Raw genomic sequence first — 14,488 nt, forward strand, 5'->3', positions numbered from 1 at the left:
TAGACATTGATGTCTTCACCATCAGTAAAGCCATGTTTTGAAGCATCCTGCAGTTTTCCACAGTCCATCGTCTTTATTTCCATTTGAGGCATTTGAGATGCATTAATGTTTGAATCTATATTTTTGCTATCACCGAAATTTGTATCCCAAGCCACAATAACTCATGTCAGGAGAGGGCTTGGGTTGTTTAATTTGTCCTAGTGGTGTATATGCCTGACTTCCACAGACAACCATTCCCTGTATTGATTTTAAAGTGAGCTTTAAAAGGCTTGTTTACAAAGACATCTGACACTTGCAATTGTGAGGTGCTACCTCCAGCAATAATTACTAAATCTGTGTCAAATTTCTTTGCCTTCCTTATTTACTGATTCTGTCAGGTGCCATCCCTAATCATCCCAAAGCAACATTGATTGAGGTCATCTCAGGTTGATGTTTCTTCCCCAAACAGGATTTTTGTTCAAAATAAAGAAATTAAGAATGTATTCCCATAAAGTGAGAGATTTTGTAAGAACTCAAATTTAGGGCAATTCTTTTCTGAAAGTTAATGTTTAGAAATATATGCTATTTGGGGTGAATTCCATACGAAATCAGTTTTCTTGCTTATTCTCAGCTCCCTTTCATCACGATCTTCTCATTTCTGGTCCCACACTTTTGATCCAACAATCAGCGACCTTTAAGGATGATAGGGGTTTTAAATATCATTTACACACTCTGTTTTCTATCTCAACTCCTGACATCCCCTTCCTGTTCAGGTATCTATTCTTCCGGCAACCCAACACCTCCAACTGATGTGATTGATGTCTCATAGGCATTTACAGCTTAAGATGTCCAGAATAGAACACAGAAGTAGGGACGGGCTTCTTCGCCCCCTTCCAGGACTGTTCCTCCTTCTGTCTTCCCATTTCATTGAAGGACTCCCATCATGCATTCTGTTGCTCAGGTTCAAATACCTAAAAGGTATTCTTGATTCTTCTCTTTCCCTCATCCACTCCCCACACCTGATCCTTCCCAGTTCTATTAACCCCCTTCTAGTTTCCCCACTAGCCTGACCACTTCTGACCTCCTTCACTGCCCCCGTCCTGGTCACAGATACTCATCTCTCTCTTTCTCTCTGGGACTATTGTGAAAAACATCAACGTTGGCTTCCCTGTTTTCGCTCTTGACCCCAGACAGCTTACATGCCACTTAACAGCCAGAGGGATCCTTTTAAAAACATAAATCCTTTGCTCAAATCCCTCCTGTGGATTCTATTCACTTGTAGAATAAAATCCAAAGCCTTCAAGTAGCTGGAAACAGTGCCTCTCCATCTTTAACAGGCATACAAATCATCAGGGGATTTGTTAAAATACAAATTCTAATGCCATAAGTCTGGAGCAGGGCCCGAAATTGAGATTTTGCATTAAGCTTCCAGGTGCTGCCCGCGCTGCTTGTCTACTGATGGCACTTGGAATGACGGTGGTCTTCAAAACCGTTCTCAGCCTGGCCCCTGTCTTTCTGATTTCAACCTACCACTCTCTCTCTTCCTCAGTTTGTACCAGCCATCTTAGGCTTCTTTCTTCTGCACGAAAATGCCTTTTCCTGTGCCATTTCCTCTTTCTGGAATTCTCTTCCTCCAGATATGCACAGGACTCTCATTTCGTTCAGGTCTCTGCTTAGATCTCGTCTTCCTAACTACAACCTGTCATGTTCGCATTCATTCACACTGAACTTTTCTGTGACCTTTTATTTTAGACCTATCTCTTGTTAAAGAGCCTATAAAAAAGAGTTTTATATTTTTTTATGTAGTCTAACTATATCTGATCTCTTGTTTTGGTCATTTAGCCCAAATGTATTTAATGTAATTATGGGTATACTTGAATTTATATCTACCATTTTATTGTGTGATTTATCTTTTTCTCTGTCCTATATGCTTTTTTCTGTTGGCTGTGTGTGTGTGTTCTCTCCCTCTGTTATCTTAGTAATTATACATTCTTTCACTATTGTTTTAAAAGCTACTGTAGAGATTATAGTACATGACCTTGACTTATCAAAGTCCAATGTTAGTGGGTACTTTTATCTTCTTCCCAGTTAACGCAAGGACCTTAGAATATCTTTGCACTGTTTACCTCCTCCCGGCTTATATGCTGTTATTGTCACATTTTTTTTTTTAAGATTTTATTTATTTATTTGACAGAGAGAAATCACAAGTAGATGGAGAGGCAGGCAGAGAGAGAGAGAGAGGGAAGCAGGCTCCCCGCCGAGCAGAGAGCCCGATGCGGGACTCGATCCCAGGACCCCGAGATCATGACCTGAGCCGAAGGCAGCGGCTCAACCCACTGAGCCACCCAGGCGCCCTTGTCACATATTTTTTAAAGATATATTTATTTGTTTGAGAAAGAGAGAGTGAGAATGAGAGCATGCATGAGAGAGTGGGGAGGGGCAGGAGAGGGAGAGACGGAACCTCAAACTGACTCAACACTGAGCCCAGAGCCCGACACATCCCATAACCCCAAGATCGTGAGCGGGGAGGAAACCAAGAGTTGGATGCTTAACCCACTGAGCCAACCAGGTGCCCCTTATTGTCACATATTTTATGTCAATATATATCCTGAGCCCCACAAGCCATTATTACCATTATTATGATGGTGATTTTATATAGTCAAGAATTTGTTACAATCTATCCATATATTTATCCTTTCCATTGTTCATCTTTCTTACATCACTGAGCTTTTATCTGGAATCATTTTTCCTTCTGCCAGACTCTTGATAATCTCATTTGAGTGAGTCTACTAATGACAAATTGTCTACATTTTGTGTTTGTTAAGACTTTTGAGACAGGATCCTAGATTGGAACTTTTTTTTTTCCCTTACAGCATATTGAAGATGCCATTCGATTTCCTTCAGCTCATATTGCTAGTTTTAAGAAGGCAGTTGTGGGGCGCCTGGGTGGCTCAGTGGGTTAAAGCCTCTTCCTTCTGCTCGGGTCATGATATCAAGGTCCTGGGATGGAGCCCACATTAGACTCTCTGCTCAGCGGGGAGCCTGCTTCCTCCTCTCTCTCTGCCTGCCTCTCTGCCTACTTGTGATCTCTCTGTCAAATAAATAAATAAAATCTTTAAAAAATATATTTAAGAAGGCAGTTGTAAGTCTGTCTTTAAGTCTGTCTGCTCCTTTGAAGGTAATCTGTCTTTCCCCCTTGCTATTTACAAAAGATTTTCTTTGTCATTGGTTTTCAGTAGTTTTACTCTATTGTGCCTAGGTATGGATTCTTTTTATTTATCCTGCTTTGTATTTGGAGTGCTTCTTGAAACTATACATTCAGATCTTTCATTGGTTTTGGAAAATTCTGAGTCCTTATCTCCCAAACATTAGTTAAGCCCCGTTCTGTCTGTCTTTGCCTTCTGATGTTCCACTTACACATATGCTGGATCCTCCATTCTCTATGCTCACGATTCTCTTTTCTGTGTCTTTCCGCCATTTTTCTCTCCTAGAGTGAATATGCTTCACTCTATGTATTTTCTTTTGTTCTGTCTTCCAGTTTACTAATTCTGTGTTCAAGTGAATCTATTCTGTTCTTTAACCCCATCCATAAAGTTCCTCCTTTTGATTACCATCTTTTTTTAGGTTCTAGTACTAATATTTAGTTCTTTTACAAATATGCTATTTTATTTTTTTAATATCCAGTTCTGTAAAATTCTTCACATTTCCTTTTACTTTACATTTGTGTCTAATTACTTTAAAACCTGGAGCTGTTGTGGGGCCATTCCTTTGTCTATTTTTTCTGCTGGTTTTATGTATGTCGTATCATTGCCCAGGTCTTTTAAAGGTCTGGGTTAGCACCAAAATCCAATTACACCACTGCTCAAAAACCTTCATTGGTTTTCCTTTGCATTCTAAACAAGAGCCCGAGTTTTGGTCAGCATCCATATCTCTCTTGAATATGGTCCCAACTCACCTCTTCAGTCTCCTGTGAAATTCTCTCCCAGCCTCTCCCAGCCTTCTTTGGTACAGCTGCCCAAACTGTACAGTGAACCAAGACTTCTCCTTTATGCATCTAACATACCATTCCGCACAGTGTAGCACAGAGCATGGATTTGGGATAGAGGGAGACCTGCCACTGACTAGCCATGTGACCTTGAGAAAGTCACTTCAGTTTTTCAAGGCGTAGTTTTGTCATCAGTCCCGTGGGTAAATCTCACTCTGGTTGTGAGGCTGAAATGGAAGAGGGTGAAGAGCTACAGAGCACAGATTGTGCTTAGTCCTGCATTCCTTCTGTGGGGGGAGAGGCTTCCTATCCTGCTTCCACTCTTTGGTTATGTCGGCTGTCAATCATTGCAGCTTACCTCCGTGGACAAATCAGAAGCCTTCCTGGGAGTTTTTAAATTTGAGTTGAGGGGAGAGAAGTAGCATCTTCCAGATGGGAGAGCTGGGAAATGTGAGGCAGGGAGTGGATGGTGTTGGGTGGCCCAGACAGCGCATGAAGGAATAGCGCTTAGAGAGAGCTCTGGCAGCATTTAACTTTGGGGTTCTGGTTATTTCTGAGGCCAGCTGAAGCTCTTCCCATATTAAGCAGACTCATCCATTGGTTCTTCTTCTTCTTTTTAAAAAGATTTTATTTATTTACATGAGAGAGGGAAAGAGCAAGAGGGTGGAGGGGGCAGATGGAGAAGGAGAAGCAGGCTCCCCACTGAGCAGGGAGCCTGACGTGAGACTCGATCCCAGGACCCTGCGATCATGATCCGAGCCAAAGGCAGATGCTTGTGCTCGCTTCGGCAGCACATATACCAAAGGCAGATGCTTAACCAACTGAGCCACCCAGGTGCCCCACCCATCAGTTATTCTTTTTGCCCAAGCTGGATTACTGTAAGTTTCTGACTCTTGCATGAAGTCACTTGACAAACTCAGGGGTCAAGAGTCAGGAGACCCTCAGAAGAGGTCATTTTCCTGCTCCGGTCTCAATCCCCTCCTCAGGGGCCTCACCACACCAGTTTTGTCTTCTTGTCCTCTCTGATTCTTATCTTCTCACCAGATCCAAGGCTGTCTGTGAGCAGAAGAATAGTCATTTGCTTTGGTGTTTCTAGTGAGCTAGCTTGGGGCTCAGGCAGTGTCTGAGGAGGACTCGGCTAACTCACAGGCTCAGGCAACAACAACAGGGCTTCCGAGCCTTGCCAAGGCTCCAATAGGGTTTCCCAGACCTCTCCCAGCTTCCAAGGAAGGTTGAATTTGGATTTCTGTGAATCTCCCTGGCTAAACTACCTTCACTTCCTCACTTTACTCAGACCCACCAAACCCAAGTTTCTAGAAGTGGGGCTGAGAATCTGCATGTTTGTCAAGCATCTGGGATATTTTAATGCAAGCAGAACTAGAGAATCTCCGAGCTGGGTGTTTTTCTGATGACTTGAGTGAATAGTTTTATTTCTTCAGACTCCTGGACAGGCAGTTTGGGGAGAGTTATGACCAAAGCAGGCCACTGAGCATAGTTTCTTATATTAATGGTTATAGAGGCCTCATAATTACAAGACACAAGTGTCTCATAATTAGCGTCTGCTGTTCTGTTCCTGGGGGTCAATTGTTCTGCAACAATGGCCATGCTCAGCCCTGGACAGCCCGGCAGCTCAGCTCACTCCCCTCCACATTCCATTCCCGTGAGAGAAGAGTCCCTGGGTTCACAGGACTTTAACCCTCTCCTGCCGGGACCCCATGGACCCGCACCGGGGTGAGAGAAGTTTATTATCTGTTGCGGAGCATTCAGGGAAGTAGGAGAATGGCTCTTTGCATCAGCTAGCTAGCACACGGCATCTGAGTCTGTGTTCCTCAGACCCAACAAATTCACTTTGGGGATTGAGGCCCAGGGATGCTCCTGGGGATTCTGACTAAGGCAGGATTCGAGACACACTGACCAATTCCCTCTCTCTTCCGTACCAAAGAGCTGGCTAAGAGGGCAGGGGAACTCGCTCCTGACATTATCTGTCACTCAGAGTGGAAGAGTAGCCTTGCCCCTTCTCAGCTGGGGTAGGAGCAACAGCCTGGTGCGGGGCCCATGCGGCCTGTATCAATTCCTGGGTGCCAGCCACGAGCTTTGTGATTTCAGGAAAACACTTTAATCTTGGAGCTGCCGATTCCTCATCTGTTACATGAGCCTAAGAACACTCAGCTCTATTATTGCATATTTACATTGTTTCCTCTTTTTTTCTTCTCTTACACTATTCTTGGCATTACGGGTTTAGCGTTCAAAGTTGTGGCCAATGGGGTCCATGAAGATCACCTGGGGAGCTTTTACAAAATAAAGACCTATTGAGTTGAAATCCATGAGGACACAACCAACTCAGGAATGGGTGCTTGGAGAAAGCTCGGCAGGTCCTCCTGATGGACACCACCTGCCGAAACTCATGTGCGAAAAGCCTACAAGGACCGTGGCACGTAGGATGTGTGTGATTTTCCAGAGGCATGGGTTTAAATTGTGCACACTGTTAGGTTGGCTCAAGTTAGCAGGGAATGAGCCTAGTCAAGGCCCCGCATCAGCCTGTCTCTTCATAAGACTCACAGTGGTTTAAATACTTTAGTTGATTCCCTTATTTAATCTTAAAATTCTCTTGCCAGTCTGGGCCACGCCCTTGAGCTCCTGACCCCTGTATCCGGCCCCCTGGCTGCTCTTTTCACTTGGAAGCAAACAGACACGTGCAATGGAGTTTGTCCCCCGAGAATTCCCAATCTCCCCCAAACCTGCTTCGCCCTCTGTCTCAGCGGCAGCTCACTTCATAGCGATTCTTAGAGTCTCTCAGGCTGAACATTCTAGTCCTCACCACTCTCACACTAAGGTATCTTTACCATCCTTGTGGCTCCCACTCCATCTGAAGCCACTGCCACCTTTCTCCGGAATAGGTGTCATGGCATCCGGACACTCTCCTTGTTTCTGCCCTTGACCTCCTCCAGTCACATGTCGCCTTCCCAGGAGTCCTTCTACAAATACGCCATCCCACATGCAACCCCCATCTCTCCGTCCATTCTCCTGCTTGATTTTTCTTTTCTGCACTTACTACTAGCTCTTACAATTCCGTTTATTTTGTGATTTTCTGAACTCTGTTATAAGTTCCACAAAGGCATGGATTTTTGTCTGTTTTATCAGTCCTGGGTCCCCAGTATTTAAAACCGTCTATTCCCAAGCAATAGACGCTCAGTATATTTGTTGAAAGAAGGAGTAAATGAATTGCCTGCAACATCTAGGCGTTATCGTCTGCATTTGATTGACCAGGAAATGGAGGTTCAGAAGATAAGTCGTTTTTCCCAAGGCCACACTATGTGTTGAGAGAAAAGCCAAGTTTTGAAATTGGGACTGACATACTGCAGAGATCATGTCTCCACATGTGGAGGAGGGGCAATTTTTGCAGTCTACCACAATTTCCTGTTAAATGGAGCTCCTGCTTTTGCATTTCAAATCGAGATTGCTATAGTCCTAGATCAACATGAAAGCTTAACTTGAAGACAAAGGCTCTCTTGCCCCTGTCTCCTGGAGCTTCTGCGCTGGGCCAAGCTAACCCTGGAGGCATGCAGACAGCTGTCTTCAGTACTGACATGCTAAGAAGTTGGACCCTCATGGCTCTTGTGCCCGGTCTTCCCACTGGTGCGGAATCGTAAGGAGGAAAATACCCAAACTGTGGGGAGAGCCATTTGCATAACAATATTTACCACTGAATTACTCAGAATCCGTCTGAGTTTCAACTCTGAGCTTTAGGTTCCAGTGCTAAGAGGTTCTGGGAGAAGAGAAGGAACCAGAAAAGATAGCACCAAGGAGTGACGCGGGAGACAGGAGGAGGAGTAGCGAAGTGTGGTGTCCTGAAACTCAAGTAAAAAGTACCTCAAGGAGGATTCTAGAAACAAGGTCAGGAAATGGTCCTGTGTGGAGAGAATAGTGAGTTTGCACTGAAAGATAGAGAATAGGACTTATATATATAATAAATATAATAATAAATGACAGTCCGTCCTATCCTGGGTAAGATCTAGTATAGCAAGGATGTTCATTCTTCTTAGATTGGCCTTTAATTCAGTGTAAACCCAATAAACACACATATACACCCCCAAATTGGTGGGATTTAATAAGATTATTATAAATCTGGAACAATAGGTATGAAAGAACAGAATGAAATTTTCTGAAAAGGAAGCATAATCAGTGGGACTTACCTTACCCTTTTCCCAAACCATGTTGTAGAGTAAAGTCATGAAAATCACAAAAGAGACAAGGATGCTGAGAACAGGACACGGAGTAGAGGATTGGATCCGAGGGCCCTCCCTTGGCTGTTTGGCATACAACGAAGCTGGTGTTTCACATTTGGGAAGGAAATGATGAGTTATTCAGTAAATCATATCTAAATTGGCTGGTCATTTGGATTAAAAAAGTTAAACCAGAAACTGTCCTTGGGTCTTTACTCCCAAATAAGCTTCCAAGCTAGATCAAAGATGAAAAGAGAAAAAATTTCATCTGTAAATCTATCCAGTATTGAAAAAAACAAGAGAATATTTTAGCAAACTTTAGAAAAACTAAAGGAAAAGGCAGGCGATTTAGTTGCCTGAAGATAGATTTCTGTGGAGCAAAAGAAGTTGTAAAGTTAAAAGAAAAATATCAATGTGGAAAAAAACTTTAAAAATGTCGATGAGGGGAGGGGTTAATATCATGACAATTTGGAGTAAGGATAAAGTTGGGGGTTAAATAAACACTTAGGGGAGGAAGAGCCTTAGACTCTGTCCACCCCCATTTCCTGCAGGTGTCCACCTCTCTGAACCCCTCCTAGACAGTAGCTTCCACATGGGCAGGCTGGGCCATGGGGATATTCCCAAGTACCGGGAGCTGAATGCCATCCCCCAACCCCTTGCCCCCAACTAACCTTCCACCCCAAATGACCTACCCTGGACACTCTGGCTCTCTTCCCTCCCCCGAGTGGTAATGGTGGGGACCAGGAGGAGTCTTGTGAGTCCTCTTTCCCTCAGAGGATGATCCTATGGAACTTGAGGCCATGCTGGGCATCTGAGCTGGAGGGGGCGAGGCTGGGCCTGGTGGGTGGGGGACAAGGTGGGGTGCAGAGTCCCGGGGTGGGGCATGGCGAGGAGATTTGGAAATCATGAGCAGCATCTAGGAGGGGCGTTGAGGAAAGGAAGAGTTGGGGGTAGGAGTTCAAGGCAGGCAAGATTCAGGAGCAGAGCAGAGGTGGGTGGCAGAGGGGGAACGTCATAGGTCCCAGAGCTGTCACTTTGCAATTCCAATCCTCCAATTCGCAATGAGTTTCCTTTGCTCTGGGGAAGTTACCCTCATGTCCTGTTTTTAGGTAATAAGGTGACGTGTGGAAGTAATGCCCATCTTGAGACATTACTTCTTTGGCTCATTCATTGAACAAACGATGTACTGATTATTTACTCTGAGCCATAGTGAACCAGACTCTGGGATAGTCTCCATTCCTCTGCATTTATAAATTTAAGACAATGTAAGAATGTTTGGATTTAACATGGAAAATCACAAACAACAGTGTTCTCCACTAGCTCTAATTTGCTGCCTTTCATGGGCGTCAGAGGAACGCAGGGTGTGGATTTCCATCTTAAATTTATTGCACCTGCCGTGTCCTGGTTTACTGGGAGTACACTGCTGATGATCCTTAATCCTTGCTTGCTAATTTAATACGAGGCCCCCAGACCAGGATCACACAGTATCCAACATGAAACAACCTTTGGACTACACAGTCTGTTCCAAAGCAGCTGAGATCAGTTGCCTTTTTGGCATTTGATTTTTGGTGCTGGGCCAAAAAAGGGGGAGTGGGATTGGGAGACTCTCACTATAAATGCAGCTGTTTAATCCACTGTCACTTTGTAAGGGTCCCATTGAATTTTTGATGGAGAAGATGTTTTTCTGGGTCCAACTTCAGGACAAAGGGAAATGTAACCAACGCAGGGCAGAGTTGATAGTGTTTAAAAACATGTTCAAAGACCTTATACTTTGTAACTGAGTTGCTGAGCAATAATGGAAGAATTCCTGACACAGCAGGGTGAGCCTGGCTAAACTGGGCCCAGTGACAACAGGGAGGAGGGGCCTTTATTCCCCAGTAGAAAGCAGGCTGGATTTCAATTCTACTCACCTCCTTTGTGCAGTACACAACTTACACATCCGTGCATGATCACCTTGACTTTAAGCTCCTAAGCCTGTGTTATGGGAGCCTCCCTCAGGCTTTGCCTCTTTAGCTATATCCAGACTCTCTCTGCCATCCCCTATATTCTCTACCGATAACTAGCCTCATGGGCGCTCTGCATGTCATGGGCTACTTCCCACCATTCTGCCCTTGCTTATTGCCCTTTCTTCTGACTAAAGCTAGGTCAGCTCTTCGTCATTCCTGAGACTTTGTTTGGGAGGGTCTTGATCCCAAAAGTCCATCTGTACTCCTTCCATCTTCCCTTCTTGCCTCTTGCAGCCTCCACCGCCAACACCTGCAGCCCCTGAGTAACTTATCGCCCCTTTGGCACTTATCGCCTTCCACTATGGCGTATGCCCACACATCTGTCTAAACACCCCCGGTCTGCCGTCTTGATAGCCTGCCCCAGCCCTGAACCTGGTGGCAGAGGAGAGCAGGACACAGAATCAGATGGGGAAATGGCTCCAGCCTCAAGAAGTAGTTGATAGGATGGAATGAGTCCCTTCTGCTAGACTCCTTCAGTGTGACTTGCTCTCGAGTTCGTGCTCTGTGTGCTGGACTCTGTGCTGGCCCTGGTGCACAGTGAATAACAAGACACTGTCTGTGGCTCTGCCAGAGCCCCAGTCTTAGCTTCCATATACATCACTGGAAGAGAAGGAGAAGTGTGAAGTGTGAAGTGTGATTCTGGTTGGAGCCATGACAAAGGGCCTATAGAGCCTCCAGTGGGCCTAACCTGACAGGGGTAGGGTGAGGAGCCCATGGCTCTGGGAGCAGAAGGAGGGCAGCAGCCTGGGCCTGAGGCTCTTCTCTACCCTCCTGGAACGTTTAAGAGCCTAAGCCTTGCTCTCAGGTGACCAGCGCTGCCAACTTGGGCCAGGCCCTGTACCCCCACACTCCCACCTCCCAGCTTCACCTTTGAGGAGGGAGGACGCTCCAAGGCTGAATGACCCTTGGGCCCTGGATCTAATCGGACTTCCGGTGGGGGGGGGGGGGCGGTGGTGGTGATGCTCCCTTTAGCTCCAGCCCCTTGCTGACAAGTGCAGGGGCCACAGCAGAGCCAGCGGCCGTCAGGATCATTCTCTGGGCCAGCGCCAGGCCACTTGCTAAAATTTGAAAAGCCCATCTGTTCACCCACTGCTGCTAGAGTTGCCATTTTAATAACCAAGTTTAGGAGATTCCATTAAGATTGGGAGCCTCATCCCTCTTCCAGGTAGGCCTTACACTTGGTGTTTTTCTTTGCGAGAGCATGAGTGGGGCCCTGTGCAGGGGTTTTTGTATAGCAAGCAGCTCAAAGAGAGAGAAAAGAGAAAAACAACTTTGGTTCAAAGATGCCAATAATAGGGGATTTCTTTTCTCCGTCTCCCCATGGAAGGTTGTCAACAGTGCAGGCATAATCAGGCCGGAGATTGCCCTGCTCAGAGAGGGGGACGTGTGCTCCTTTGTTATGATGGACTGAATAGGATGTCCCCGCACCCAGACCTGGCCTCCCGGCTAACAAAGGGCCCCTTTGTCACCCCAGGCAAAGAGTGCTGCAGAGGTTGCCACAGCAACTCAGGGACAGAGACTTAACGTGCAAGTGACATTTCAGATGAGAAACGGGCATTCAAAAATTCAAATTTCTTTATGTATAGTGGTTTTCTTCTCAGGGTATTTTAAAATAACCATATAGCAAATGAAAAACAAAACAAAACAAAACAAAAACCAACAGTAAGTATAAAGCCAAGCAAACAGACATCACAGCAAGTCAGCATGCTGGTTCTTCCTCTCTTGATGGGTCAAAAGCCATCATTGCGGCTTCTGAGTAAGCTGTTAAGTTCTTCTTATCCAGAAGGTAATTGGACACCATTACAGAAAGTTTGAAAAAAAAAAAATCATCTAGAATTCCACCTCCTGGGCCCAGGACATTTTTTCCTTGTCTCTGTGTCTGCCTCCCCTAAGTGACTGTGGGCGATCCACTTCACGCCAGGCCAAGAGCTGGGGTGGGGGATGCAAAGATAAATCAGGTTCTTGTCTGCAAGGTTGACAGTCTGGTGGGGTTCCCATGTCCATGTGATTTCCGTACACATCTACTCTCCTCGGCCCTTAGGTGGGGTCTAGACAGTCCCCATCAGAGGGAGTCACCGATGCTGTATGGGGAAGGGGGGCGAGCAGAGCTTGATGGAGGAGGAGGAACTTGAGAAGTGATTTGCTGCCAACTGGCACTTTGTTGCTATTTGCTGGATGAAATGAGGGAGGAGGGGGGAAGCGAGGCAGAGGGGGAAGGGTTTGCTCTGCATTCTTTAAAGGGGAAAGCATAATAAACAGCAGCACACAGGCAAAAGTGTCACACAGTGATGTCTTCTCAGACTGGCCACCACAACACCCAACACTTCATTATGACGGGTTAACAAAAATGTTGAAAGAATATTACAAGTGAATACCTGTATATCCACCACTTGGATTCGGCCGTTAACATTTTCTCTCCTGGCTTTATCACATATTCATCTATCCAGCCATTTCCCTATCCGTCCATCAGTCCATCTCAGTTTTTTGGATACAGTTCAAACGCAATTATCCTTTAACCCTAAAACACATCAGTATATCATTAATTAGAGTCAAAAATTTGTTTATGTTTTTTCTTTTGATTTGAAATGTACATGCAATGAAATGTACAAATCTTAAATGTACATTAACTGAGGTTTGACAGTTGCATCCCCCCTCCCCCAAACCTTTATCAAGATATTTAGAACATTGTGATCCCTCCAGAAAAGTTCCCTCAGGCTCCTTCCCAGTCAGTCCCTGCCAACACAAGCTCTTTCTCACACCCACCATTTTGTCATTGCTTTTCATTTACTATTACAGTGCAGTTAATTTCCATGTTGCTTCCTATTCTTCATGGTAATTCATTCTTCTGTCTACTCACTCCATCCTTTAGTCATCCATCCTTTAGCATGTCCCACATGCTAAGGAATGAGCCTATACAAGCTGATGTACAGGGCCCCAGAGCCAGGTTGTTTGGGTTTGAGTCTCAGGTCAGAGTTGTCAAGGGCTCACCTCACATAACCTCTCCAAGTTTCACTTTCCTGCCAGCCTAGCGATGGGGAGAGCAACCTCCCGCAGTGGCTGGGAGGGTTAGGGGACCAATTCATATCAAATATTTAGTCTGTAGTAAATGCTCAATAAATAGTGTTCTTGAGTGAGTCCACAGCTGAGTGGTTGCTGTCAGCACATCAGGACTTGGAAACCCTTCTTTTTCATGGCCTTTAACCAAACTGCTGTCTCGATCCAATTTAGGATATTGTGAGTCTTACTCCTCTGGACTAGGAAATTAAGACTTCTGCAGAATGATTTCCTTGAGGTCCCAGGGAGGAGATTTGGAGGGGAGTAATCAGAAAGCTGTACATCTTTTATTTTAGGGTACTTGTTCTGATGTTTCCCATAAGGCTGAGCCTGTTGACAAAGCTACCAGTGCTTGGGGACCAGGTGTCACTATAAGGAATTTTGTCACCTATCTTCCTCAAGGTGAGAAGTAGCAACCAACTCTATCTTTATTCTCCTTTGCCCAGACCTGTACGTGGCTGAGGCCACTGTAAGTGACAGAGAATATTGGGTAGGTCAGCTGAAGATGGGCCCAGGGGTGGAGCTAAGAAACACCCATCTTTTTCATTTGTGTAGCTCCTACTCATCCTGCAATGCCCTGCTCTACATCACGTCCTTCAGGAAGTCCTCCTTTGTGTTCCTATTCCACTTTGTACTCAACCTCTATTGTGTTTATCGGGTTAAGTGACTATTGGCATGTCCGTCTCTCCAGTTCAGCTGTAAGCTCCTTGAGAACACAAATTATGTTTCAGTCATAATTGAATCTCTGGTCTCTGGCATGCGCTCAAAAATATTTTTCATATATTAACTTAATGAGCATTTATGAAATGCTAAGTGCCAGGTACTTTACAAATACTATCCTTTTTTTTTTTTTTTGAAGATTTTATTTATTTATTTGACAGACAGAGATCACAAGTAGGCAGAGAGGCAGGCAGAGAGAGAGGGAGAAGCAGGCTCCCTGCTGAGCAGAGAGCCCAATCCCGGACTTGATCCCAGTACCCTGGGATCATGACCTGAGCCGATCCAAGTGCCTATCTTTGTTTTTAAAAATGTTAATATTAAAAAAAAAAACCAGTACCTGTAGGAAATTTGGAGAGTAGAGCAGAATATGGAAAATAGAAAATATAGATTACAGAAAAAAATACAGTGACATAGACAAACCTTGAGTGTAATTGATTTTTTTAAAAAAAGGAAGACAACAGCTGACTCACTAATGTTACATTAGTTGTAGGTGTACAATATGGTGATTCAACAAGTCTGTG

The sequence above is a fragment of the Mustela nivalis genome, assembly GCF_964662115.1.
Source record: "Mustela nivalis genome assembly, chromosome: 8".
NCBI lineage: Eukaryota > Metazoa > Chordata > Mammalia > Carnivora > Mustelidae > Mustela > Mustela nivalis.